Below are 13,156 nucleotides of genomic sequence, written 5' to 3'. Positions count from 1 at the left end.
TTTTGAAATTGAAATTGAATTGAGAGAGAGAGAGAGAGAGAGACATAGGGGGAGAGGGGGAGAGAGAGAGAGAGAGAGAGAGAGAGAGAGAGAGAGAGGGGGGGGGAGAGAGAGACATAGTGTTGATTTCGTCTACAAAAAAAATAAGACGAAAAGTGTTCGTCGACTAACTTTTTCCTCAGTTGTGAGCTTGTAGATCTGCTATTTTCATCATGCAACCAAGTGTAAAATGACTTATACTGGATCTCTTGTCCACTAGTCCCTTCCTAACATTTTAGTCTAGTTTTTATTTGTCGACAAAATTGTCAGTATATTTAGTCTTAGTTTTAGTCATCGTAGCTTAGTTTTCATTTAGTTTCCATTTAGTTTTTGTCAGTGGAAAAAGGTAGTCGACGAACATTTTTCATCTTAGTTTTAGTCGATGAAAACAACACCGTGAGAGGAGAGGTCCCAGTCTAATATCAGATCTAATAACAGATCTACAAGTCTACCTGGTTCATATAGTAGGGGAGGTCCCAGTCTAATGACAGATCTAATATCAGATCTACAAGTCTACCTGGTTCATGTAGTAGGGTTAACATCAGATCTACAAGTCTACCTGGTTCATATAATAGGGTTAATATCAGATCTACAAGTCTACCTGGTTCATATAATAGGGGAGGTCCCAGTCTAATAACAGATCTAACTAGAACTGCACTCTGTCGAGTGCATACTTGCTTGTTGCACACTAGTAGGCCATAAATGGCCAACTAGTGCGCAAGCAGAGCGCGCATGTAATCTTTTCGCCCGCTGTAAACTGCCAAATCTCAGTATCTCTGTGAAGGAACGTTTGAAATGATTAATGTTTAGATGTAATTATTTGCTACCTACTATACATGTAATCATTTAGTATTAAGTATGATTCTAGTTTCTATCTATATAAGAAATACTGTTTTATTGTTGTAGATATATTCTGGATCTGGATTGTTGATATGGCAGTTTCGGTGTGGAGGTGTCCTATTGATCTAGATCTGTGTTTACAACAGGCTTCCGTGTGAAATTGTCAAATGATCTGGAGTGTTGATATGCCCGAGTCTGTCTGCGTCTTCCTCGGAGAGTCCTGGTTTCAATATCTTCCTTCTTTCACTGTGCATAGGATAGCTGAGAGTCTTTGGCTGAGAGTCACCCCAGCTAACTGGTACACCTGAGAGTCTTTCACCCTTTCTAGCCTTCCCCCGTGGACGTGTCAAATGATCTGGATTGTTGATATGGCCAAGTCTGTCTGCGTCTTTCCCGGAGAGTGTTAAATGACTGAGCTTCTTGCGATATTATAACTTAGTTTTTGCATATATAATTATATACTTAGATATATATTTAATTTTGCAAACCACACTAATATTAATAATTATGGTAACATTTTTGACACGTTGTGACTTTTATACATTCCAGAATCATAATGTTGTATTACATACGTCATTACTGAGAGCAGTTATACAATATCTATATACGTATATAGGCATATACTATATACGTATATCTATATACTCTATACTCTATACTGTATAAAGTGTGTAGTTGTAAGTTGATTAGCGGTATTCTGTGATCGGCCTGGTCCAAAAACCGTGACAGCAAAAAAAACGTTCCGCCATTTCAGGACCCCCCCAGAAAAACATCAAATCTGTGCCCGTATTGCTGGACCAATGATGACGAAATGACCATATTTCTTACGTCATCATTTAGAGCTAGTCATACACATACGTGTATGACTAGCTCTAAATGATGACGTAAGAAATACGTGTATGACCAGCTCTAAATGATGACGTAAGAGATATGGTCATTTCGTCATCATTGGTCCAGCAATACGGGCACAGATTTGATGTTTTTCTGGGGGGGTCCTGAAATGGCGGAACGGCTGTCACGACAAATGGACCAGGCCGATCACATTACTTGCGCGCTCTGCTTGCGCAAGTAATATCAGATCTACAGGCCTACCTGGTTCATGTAATAGGGGAGGTCCCAGTCTAATATCAGATCTAATATCAGATCTACAAGTCTACCTGGTTCATATAATAGGGGAGGTCCCAGTCTAATGACAGATCTAATATCAGATCTACAGGCCTACCTGGTTCATGTAATAGGGGAGGTCCCAGGCGTTGATCTGTCCGTCAAACGTCAGTCCTCTCATCAGGCTCTCTCTCTTCTTCAGAGACAGGATGTACCGCCTCTCCTTCTCTCCGATTGGCCGAAGCTTCTCGTGGAAGCTGTCTGTTAAAAAGAAAATGAGCTTTGATTGACGTAGATCTCGGCCAATGGCTGATGGTGAATCTGTTAACCCAATGTTGGGGCGGGAACCCATTTTGGTGTTAGCATTATGTGTCATGCTTTAGCTATTGAAAAATAGCAGATCTACAAGCTCATAGCGCGCCACCGAGTGGCGCGCTATGAGCTTGTAGGTCTGCTATTTTTTTAGAATTTATTAGAATTTTTTTTAGAATCTTATCTCAGGTCAGAATGGGTTAATGTAGTGTTAGGACAAAATTGGCTCACACAGAGCAAAAGATGGACATAGGAGGGGCTATGATCAGAGATGGGCAATATACATTAAAAATGTATTTTGATACAAAATACAAATACGGGGTCAAAAAATGTATCTAAATACAAAATACAAAATACATCTTCCATCCCAGCGAAATACAAATTACAAAATACAGAAAAAGTATTTCAAATATGTATTTCAAATACATGTATTTAAAATACTGCCCATCTCTGATGGGCAAAATATATTGAAAATGTATTTTGATACAAAATACAAATACTGGGTCAAAAGAATTATCTAAATACAAAATACATCTCATTTCTTCCATCCCAGCGAAATACAAATGACAAAATACAGAAAAAGTATTTCAAATACGTATTTCAAATACATGTATTTCAAATACTGCCCATCTCTGGCTATGATGAATATTATCCTTCAAATTCTCATGGTATAGTATGAACAAATACTCCCTCTCCTTATCTGCTTCAGCTTTGTGAAATATTGGCTTAATAAAACAGCTAGCACTCACGCCAGCAACATAGAGACACTCGATGTGTGTGTCGAGTGCGCGTGTGTGCGTGTGCACGGGTGCGCGTGTGTGTGTCCATGCGTGCGTGCATGTGTGCGTGTGTGTGTGTGTGTGCGATTGGAGTGTGTGAGGAGAAGTGGATGACATTACCATACCTAGAAAGTCCCTGACGTTGGTGTCATTCTTGGCCATGTTCATCTGCAGCACATAGTTGGCATGGCTGCTGAAACCCAGGAGGCCGGAGAGCCTCGCTCTGAGCCGCAGGAGCTGATCCAGGATCTCTGTGTTCACCTGAATGAGACACAACTAGATGTTAACCTCTGATCTAGGATCTGTGTTCACCTGAATTAAACACAACTAGATGTTAACCTCTGATCTAGGATCTGCTGTGTTCACCTGAATGAGACACAACTAGATGTTAACCTCTGATCTAGGATCTGCTGTGTTCACCTGAATGAATTACACAACTAGATGTTAACCTCTGATCTAGGATCTGCTGTGTTCACCTGAATGAGACACAACTAGATGTTAACCTCTGATCTAGGATCTACTGTGTTCACCTGAATTAAACACAACTAGATGTTAACCTCTGATCTAGGATCTGCTGTGTTCACCTGAATTAAACACAACTAGATGTTAACCTCTGATCTAGGATCTGCTGTGTTCACCTGAATTAAACACAACTAGATGTTAACCTCTGATCTAGGATCTGCTGTGTTCACCTGAATGAAACACAACTAGATGTTAACCTCTGATCCAGGATCTCTGTGTTCATCTGAATGAAACACAACTAGATGTTAACCTCTGATCTAGGATCTGCTGTGTTCACCTGAATGAAACACAACTAGATGTTAACCTCTGATCCAGGATCTCTGTGTTCATCTGAATGAAACACAACTAGATGTTAACCTCTGATCTAGGATCTGTGTTCACCTGAATTAAACACAACTAGATGTTATTTAACCTATGCCCTAGGATCTACTGTGTTCACCTGAAACCAGGGACGTGCACACATAGACATGTGTTTTTCACCACTGACATAGAAGCATGTGTTTTTCACCACTGACATAGAAGCATGTGTTTTTCACCACTGACATAGAAGCATATGTTTTTCACCACTGACATAGAAGCATGTGTTTTTCACCACTGACATAGAAGCATGTGTTTTTCACCACTGACATAGAAGCATGTGTTTTTCACCACTGACATAGAAGCATGTGTTTTTCACCACTGACATAGAAGCATGTGTTTTTCACCACTGACATAGAAGCATGTGTTTTTCACCACTGACATAGAAGCATGTGTTTTTCACCACTGACATAGAAGCATGTGTTTTTCACCACTGACATAGAAGCATGTGTTTTTCACCACTGACATAGAAGCATGTGTTTTTCACCACTGACATAGAAGCATGTGTTTTTCACCACTGACATAGAAGCATGTGTTTTTCACCACTGAGATAGAAGCATGTGTTTTTCACCACTGACATAGAAGCATGTGTTTTTCACCACTGACATAGAAGCATGTGTTTTTCACCACTGACATAGAAACATGTGTTTTTCACCACTGACATAGAAACATGTGTTTTTCACCAATGACATAGAAGCATGTGTTTTTCACCACTGACATAGAAGCATGTGTTTTTCACCACTGACATAGAAACATGGCTTCAGCCCCTGCCCTTATACCTGTCTGTCTGTAAAACAACTGCCCTTTTCCAGACATTATTTGTATACCTGTAGACAGCGGCTGTGGAAGGCCTTCTCCATCCTGGTGTCAGGAGGGACGTACCTGTAGACAGCCTCCTGGTGTCAGGGGGGACGTACCTGTAGACAGCCTCCTGGTGTCAGGGGGGACGTACCTGTAGACAGCGGCTGTGAAAGGCCTTCTCCATCTTCCTCCTGGTGTCGGGGACGTGGCACCTCTTCATCAGAGGGTAGTAGTGGGGGTACTCCAGCGTGACCTTGTAACAACCGTCCTCCGTCTTCTCCAGGCCGTTCAGATAGCTGTCCGCCAGACCGCCTGCGTGCGTGGAGACAGAGGAGCAAACAGATAGCAGTCAGTGGCGTGCACAGATAGACACTAGGGGGTGCTAGAGCACCACCTGCCCCGGGGCGACTGTGGCTCAGGAGGTAGAGCAGGTCGTCCAATGATCCGTGGGTCGGCGGTTCGAATCCCGGCTCCTCCTCCTCCTGTCTACATGTCGAAGTGTCCTTGGGCAAGACGACACTGAAACTGAACCCCAAATTGCTCCCGATGTGCTGGTTGTTGGTGCCTTGCATGGCTTCCGCCGCAATCGGTGTATGAATGTGTGTGTGAAAATTGGTGTATGAAAAAAGGGAACTATGTGGACCATGGTGACATTGATCAATTATTGATTAAAAAAAAAGCTTCGTTCTAATATATTATTTATGCCCCAAAATGTATACATCCCACACTATTAAGGCAACCAGCCGGTTCCACGCGCTGCACAAGGTGCCCTTTTTTCCACTTGAGCACCTGCCCCTCTAAATGTCTGTGCACGCCACTGGATATCTGATCTATGCTTTGTATTGTAATAATATGGAAAATCAAAATCTACGGAGAAGAGAATTCCCCATTCATCTTTTCCCGTAGCTGTTTCAAAAAGTATTTATTTAAAGACCTGTAAGCGAATTTAATTACCTAATTCATGTTAAACTCAATGTTAAACTCACCTAATTCATGTTAAACTCAATGCTAAACTCACCTAATTCATGTTAAACTCACCTAATTCATGTTAAACTCATCTAATGCATGTTAAACTCAATGTTAAACTCACCTAATTCATGTTAAACTCACCTAATTCATGTTAAACTCATCTAATGCATGTTAAACTCAATGTTAAACTCACCTAATTCATGTTAAACTCACCTAATTCATGTTAAACTCACCTAATTCATGTTAAACTCATCTAATGCATGTTAAACTCAATGTTAAACTCACCTAATTCATGTTAAACTCACCTAATTCATGTTAAACTCATCTAATGCATGTTAAACTCAATGTTAAACTCACCTAATTCATGTTAAACTCACCTAATTCATGTTAAACTCATCTAATGCATGTTAAACTCAATGTTAAACTCACCTAATTCATGTTAAACTCAATGTTAAACTCACCTAATCCATGTTAAACTCATCTAATGCATGTTAAACTCAATGTTAAACTCACCTAATTCATGTTAAACTCACCTAATTCATGTTAAACTCATCTAATGTATGTTAAACTCAATGTTAAACTCACCTAATTCATGTTAAACTCACCTACTTCATGTTAAACTCAATGTTAAACTCACCTAATTCATGTTAAACTCAATGTTAAACTCACCTAATTCATGTTAAACTCACCTAATTCATGTTAAACTCATCTAATGCATGTTAAACTCAATGTTAAACTCACCTAATTCATGTTAAACTCAATGTTAAACTCACCTAATTCATGTTAAACTCATCTAATTCATGTTAAACTCAATGTTAAACTCACCTAATTCATGTTAAACTCACCTAATTCATGTTCAGAAAACACCAGGTATGTGTTTTCTTCGTTCAGATTCTTGTTGAACTCGATGGACAGTTCACTCAAACGTTTGGACGTCCGTTCGATGTCCTTGGAACAGACAGACAGACAGACAGACAGACAGACAGACAGACAGACAGACAGACAGACAGACAGACAGACAGACAGGAGAACGTTACTTAAAGCTGCTGCACTATGTAACTTCCCCCTACTACCCGAGGATTTGAACCCGGTTCCCTGTGAAAGTGATGACACATTTTACCATTGACCTAATAGAGCGTTGTCTGCTTGCTCAGGGGATAAATTGAATCCTGACCTGAAGGTTGAAATCCATGTCCATGACCTTTGACACGATTTAAATGTCTCAATAGAAGAACAGGGAGACACAACCACCACCACCTTATAAAGGTGTAGTGAAATGGCTTTTTTTTTGGCATTTTATTTTGAAGTTTCAGCCTCAGACGGCAGGATCTAAGTTTCTGAACCAATCAGAGGGGCGCATCCCTCCAGGCTATGGGACATATGTCAAAACCTTCCAATAATAAGAAGAAAGAGGCATACATTGTGAAAAACATTTTTGAATCGTTAAAATGTCCAGTCTACAAGCTCACAACGTGTCAATGTAGATTGGCTAGTTGAACTATTCAAAAATGTTTTTCAAAATAGTAAAGAAAAAGGCAAAGAAGTTTAGGGATAAGGGGTTTAGGGATAAGGGGTTTAGAGATAAGGGGTTTAGGGATAAGGGGTTTAGAGATAAGGGGTTTAGGGATAAGGGGTTTAGGGATAAGGGGTTTAGAGATAAGGGGTTTAGGGATAAGGGGTTTAGGGATAAGGGGTTTAGGGATAAGGGGTTTAGGGATAAGGGGTTTAGGGATAAGGGGTTTAGGGATAAGGGGTTTAGCGGTGACGAAAATGGGGCCCTTAAGACGTTTCACCTAAAAGAAAACGTGATGAAATTGTCATTTGAGCGTGACATAATTCTACGTTACCTCTTGTATGTGCTTGGACAGGTGCAGTCCGTTACGTTTTCCTAACGTAATAATTCTGTCTGCAAATCTCCGCTCTTCACGCGTGAGGACGTCCTGGTACTTTTGCTGAAAAGATAACAATGATTACAGTATAATTTACATTATGTAGAAATGCAGCTGAATCCATTTGGCATTATGCTGTACAATAATAACACTTACAAAGAAACAATAATCAATAAATCAATCAATTAATGTAACAATAAATCCCTGTGTTGGGCGTGTCATTATATGAAAAGAAACAGGGAAACAAAATGTATGTTAACTAAATTAAAAATACTAAAAATAACTGATTTCTCCAATCTGATCTTTCACACTGCAGATCAGATCTGTCACAGGTCTGTGTGTTCAGACTGCAGACGAATCCAGCCTTAAATAGATATGTGCCACATCTGATTTGTTTACGTAAGTCTAAACACGAAAAAGTCACACATACAATCCATCCATCAACCTTCCGTTTCAACATTCCTCTCCAGAGCAACATTAGTAACTTAAGCTCCTCAGCTGGCTCCTTTCCAGGCGAAGAAGCAGCGACTCTACTCCGAGTCTCTCTCTCGTGTGACTGAACTTCTCACCCTGTCTCTAAAGGGAGATGAACTTCTCACCCTCTCTCTAAAGGGAGGTGAACTTCTCACCCTATCTCTAAGGGAGGTGAACTTCTCACCCTATCTCTAAGGGAGATGAACTTCTCACCCTATCTCTAAGGGAGATGAACTTCTCACCCTGTCTCTAAGGGAGGTGAACTTCTCACCCTGTCTCTAAAGGGAGATGAACTTCTCACCCTATCTCTCTCTAAGGGAGGTGAACTTCTCACCCTGTCTCTAAGGGAGGTGAACTTCTCACCCTGTCTCTAAAGGGAGATGAACTTCTCACCCTATCTCTCTAAGGGAGATGAACTTCTCACCCTATCTCTAAAGGGAGATGAACTTCTCACCCTGTCTCTAAAGGGAGATGAACTTCTCACCCTATCTCTAAGGGAGATGAACTTCTCACCCTATCTCTAAAGGGAGGTGAACTTCTCACCCTCTCTCTAAAGGGAGATGAACTTCTCACCCTATCTCTCTCTAAGGGAGATGAACTTCTCACCCTATCTCTAAGGGAGGTGAACTTCTCACCCTATCTCTAAGGGAGATGAACTTCTCACCCTATCTCTAAGGGAGATGAACTTCTCACCCTGTCTCTAAGGGAGGTGAACTTCTCACCCTGTCTCTAAAGGGAGATGAACTTCTCACCCTATCTCTCTCTAAGGGAGGTGAACTTCTCACCCTGTCTCTAAGGGAGGTGAACTTCTCACCCTGTCTCTAAAGGGAGATGAACTTCTCACCCTATCTCTCTAAGGGAGATGAACTTCTCACCCTATCTCTAAAGGGAGATGAACTTCTCACCCTGTCTCTAAAGGGAGATGAACTTCTCACCCTATCTCTCTAAGGGAGGTGAACTTCTCACCCTATCTCTAAAGGGAGATGAACTTCTCACCCTATCTCTAAGGGAGATGAACTTCTCACCCTGTCTCTAAGGGAGGTGAACTTCTCACCCTATCTCTCTCTAAAGGGAGATGAACTTCTCACCCTATCTCTCTCTAAAGGGAGATGAACTTCTCACCCTATCTCTAAGGGAGGTGAACTTCTCACCCTATCTCTAAGGGAGGTGAACTTCTCACCCTATCTCTAAGGGAGGTGAACTTCTCACCCTATCTCTAAGGGAGGTGAACTTCTCACCCTGTCTCTAAGGGAGGTGAACTTCTCACCCTGTCTCTCTCTAAGGGAGATGAACTTCTCACCCTATCTCTAAGGGAGATGAACTTCTCACCCTATCTCTAAGGGAGGTGAACTTCTCACCCTGTCTCTAAGGGAGATGAACTTCTCACCCTGTCTCTAAGGGAGATTAACTTCTCACCCTATCTCTAAGGGAGGTGAACTTCTCACCCTATCTCTAAGGGAGGTGAACTTCTCACCCTATCTCTAAGGGAGGTGAACTTCTCACCCTATCTCTCTCTAAGGGAGATGAACTTCTCACCCTATCTCTAAAGGGAGATGAACTTCTCACCCTGTCTCTAAGGGAGATGCCAGCCACCCGTCGGAGAAAACTAATTTTGGCCGCTTGTATTCGTGACCTTATTATTTTGGTCATGACCCACACTTCATGACCATAGGTGAGAGTAGGAACACTTCATGACCATAGGTGAGAGTAGGAACACTTCATGACCATAGGTGAGAGTAGGAACACTTCATGACCATAGAGGTGAGAGTAGGAACACTTCATGACCATAGGTGAGAGTAGGGGTGGGTCCCGAAACTCGGGACCAAGTATGTACCGAACCGAACGTGCCTGAGTACCGGGTACCCATTACAATAATTCAATTTCGGTTCTCTCTATCGGTTCTCACAGACACGCGGTCACACGCTATTTATTTATTTTCTACCCTTTTAATAGAAGCGCAGGGAACAGAGCTGATCTACAAGCCTACACCGCGTTGCATCAGCGACGCGTTGTGGGCTTGTGGCTTGCAGAGGCGGGGCTATTTCTCTGCATGGCGTTGTCGAGGAGTTTCATTGGAACCGTTTCCGAATACGGTTGCCTGGTCCCCGATGGCCATGATTCACATTGCCCGAGATTCAACAGCGCACCCGGGTACATTTGCATAACACACTTTAATCCTCCAGACGGCGGTTTGCTTGATGGCTGGCGCGCACGGACACTGACCATCAACTCTGCGACATTGTCTCAAATAAATCCAGACACACTGAATTGCATTGCCTCTTTGGCTTTTTGCCGTTATACTACTTCACTGTCAGCCTGCCTGCTAGTCACTGTGTCAGTCAGTTCTGTGCTCCAGTGTATTAGTTTGCTATGGATTCTACTTCAGCATTATTATTATTTTGTTTTACTTTGGAAACTGTGCCAAGCAAAGCCCAAGAGCCACGTGTAGTCCGCAGAATAATATCAGCGCGCACTGCAGTGCTGCGCGTATACGCAGATTCAACAGGAGACGGGCGGCGTTGAGAAATGCGCTGGTGTTACGCGTCGTGCAGCGGCTGTGTTTCTTTTTGTTGAGCCTATCGGCTGGAGATGCCCCCCCCCCCCATTAGCGATGCTAATTTGTGTGTGTGTGTGTGTGTGTGTGTGTGTGTGTGTGTGTGTGTGTGTGTGTGTGTGTGTGTGTGTGTGTGTGTGTGTTGCTCTCAGATCTCAGACATGCTTTTATTTGTCATTGTCAGTAGTTAGTAGTAAGAGAAGTAGCCTACAACACTATTGCCCTGGGTAAATACAGAATAGATATATTATATTTAAAATAATCACTATATTATCCACAAATGGCTCAATAAAGGAGAGGATGTTACACTATTCATTGTACATTATATATATATACTCAAATTGACATTGAGCCTTTTTGTTAAATAAACATTTGACCTCTTATTTAAGTTATTTTATACCATTTTGGAACCGAAATAGGGAACCGTTAAGAACCGGAATCGATAAGCAGAACCGGAACCGGTACCGGTACCGAAAAAATCCTAACGATACCCATCCGAACACTTCATGACCATAGGTGAGAGTAGGAACACTTCATGACCATAGGTGAGAGTAGGAACACTTCATGACCATAGGTGAGAGTAGGAACACTTCATGACCATAGGTGAGAGTAGGAACACTTCATGACCATAGGTGAGAGTAGGGACACTTCATGACCATAGGTGAGAGTAGGGACACTTCATGACCATAGGTGAGAGTAGGAACACTTCATGACCATAGGTGAGAGTAGGAACACTTCATGACCATAGGTGAGAGCAGCGGCGCAACACGGACCGAACGCTAGGGGGGGACATATTGCGGCGCCGCGAAGCGGCGCCGCCGAAAAATCCGTCCCCCCCGTCCCCCCCACCACCCTAGGGGAGGGGGGGATGGGGGGGTCTAACCACAAACGTGGGGTTATGGTTAGGGTTTGGGGTCGAACTACAGAGAGGTTGTTCCAGTGACTCAATGTACATACAAAACTGCGTTTGGCACAGTTATTATTATTATTATGAATTACCTGGCTGTGATTCCTCCTCCTCCCCATTTGTCTCAAAACGTAAAAGTTTAACAGTACCACATTATCAGCAGCGCCTCGAACAGGTCAAAACTCACTGACCATCTGATCTGTAAATTAGCCTATCCTATAAAATGTACAACACCTGGGAGGTTTTCAGGAGAGGATGTTTTAATGTAGTTTAGTTAAACCCATGCAGCTCGAGAGGAAAGAAAAACCTGCAGCGCCTTACCTGGTCTTGACAGTTAATGTCGGCGATCTCCTCCTTTCCCCAAATCCCCCAAAATAATAATATAATTCCCAAAGTGGGGTCCGGGGACCCCCAGAGGTACAACTACATGATAGTTTGTGGCATGTCATGTGGACGCTCTCAGTTTTTTTAATTAACATTGATTATCAATTGGATTCCCACCGCTAGAAATGGTTAAAATAGGGTCCGTCCGAGCTGTATAAATCTTCTCTTATGGGGGTCCTTCTCTTCTCTTCAAATTGGGGGGGTCCGCAGGCTAATACGTGTCCATTTGGGGGTCCTTGACATGAAAAGGATAAAGTAAATCCATTCATCTATTGATCGTCTGACGGTGCCAAAGTGGTGCGTGACACCAACAGTGGTGTCCTATTGAATTCTGTTCCTGTATTATTAGAATCATTACAGAGTGCAAAGCACATTGGGTCACTGATTGCGGTGTAACAACTCCCAACTTCCGAAAGTTGAGAGAACGGGCCAAACCATTTTGGGATTTAAACAGGGGTGGATCAAATATATGCTTCAAAATATATCGCGTTTATGAACGCAGGATTTCAAAAGTATTACTCCTAAGATAACTTTGGAGCCAGGGGGGGACCCCACCAGCCAAGGGGGACCCCCTAACTCATCTGGGGGGGACCAATGTGAGGCTGGCAGGGGACGAAACCCCTCCGTCCCCTACCCTATTGCGCCCCTGGGTGAGAGTAGGAACACTTCATGACCATAGGTGAGAGTAGGAACACTTCATGACCATAGGTGAGAGTAGGAACACTTCATGACCATAGGTGAGAGTAGGAACACTTCATGACCATAGGTGAGAGTAGGGACACTTCATGACCATAGGTGAGAGTAGGGACACTTCATGACCATAGGTGAGAGTAGGAACACTTCATGACCATAGGTGAGAGTAGGAACACTTCATGACCATAGGTGAGAGTAGGAACACTCCATGACCATAGGTGAGAGTAGGAACCCCAAACTAAAGAATATGTCCACAATTCCACGTTGTATTTGATGTGGTATAGGCTACCATAGGAGAGAGGTAAACGTTGATCAACATAATACTTCTACATTCTCTAATAGTGTAGACTTCTTGAAAAATAAAGTAAACCAAATGTCTAACAACAATTTAACTCTCGAGAGTGTCAAATGAAACCAAACCATCCATTTGTACACTCTCAGAGTTACAGACCAATAAGGGTCCATTCAGTTCCTAACTATCTCTAATTGAGCTGGGGACCCCTGGAACTCCCTCAGGGACCCCTATAGGGGT

General features: G+C 42.5%; 1 protein-coding gene across 4 annotated transcripts in view; it reads right to left on the bottom strand.

Annotated features, from left to right (window-relative positions):
* The window catches only part of nln (neurolysin (metallopeptidase M3 family)), a 71,200-nt gene that overhangs the window by 12,691 nt on the left and 45,353 nt on the right, over nucleotides 1–13,156 (bottom strand). The gene's annotated exons all lie outside the window — the stretch shown is intronic.

This window comes from Protomyctophum parallelum, assembly GCF_964188405.1.
Source record: "Protomyctophum parallelum genome assembly, chromosome: 21".
NCBI classification, from domain to species: domain Eukaryota; kingdom Metazoa; phylum Chordata; class Actinopteri; order Myctophiformes; family Myctophidae; genus Protomyctophum; species Protomyctophum parallelum.
Note: the sequence above shows the minus strand (reverse complement) of the source record. Positions and strands in the feature narration are given on the sequence as shown.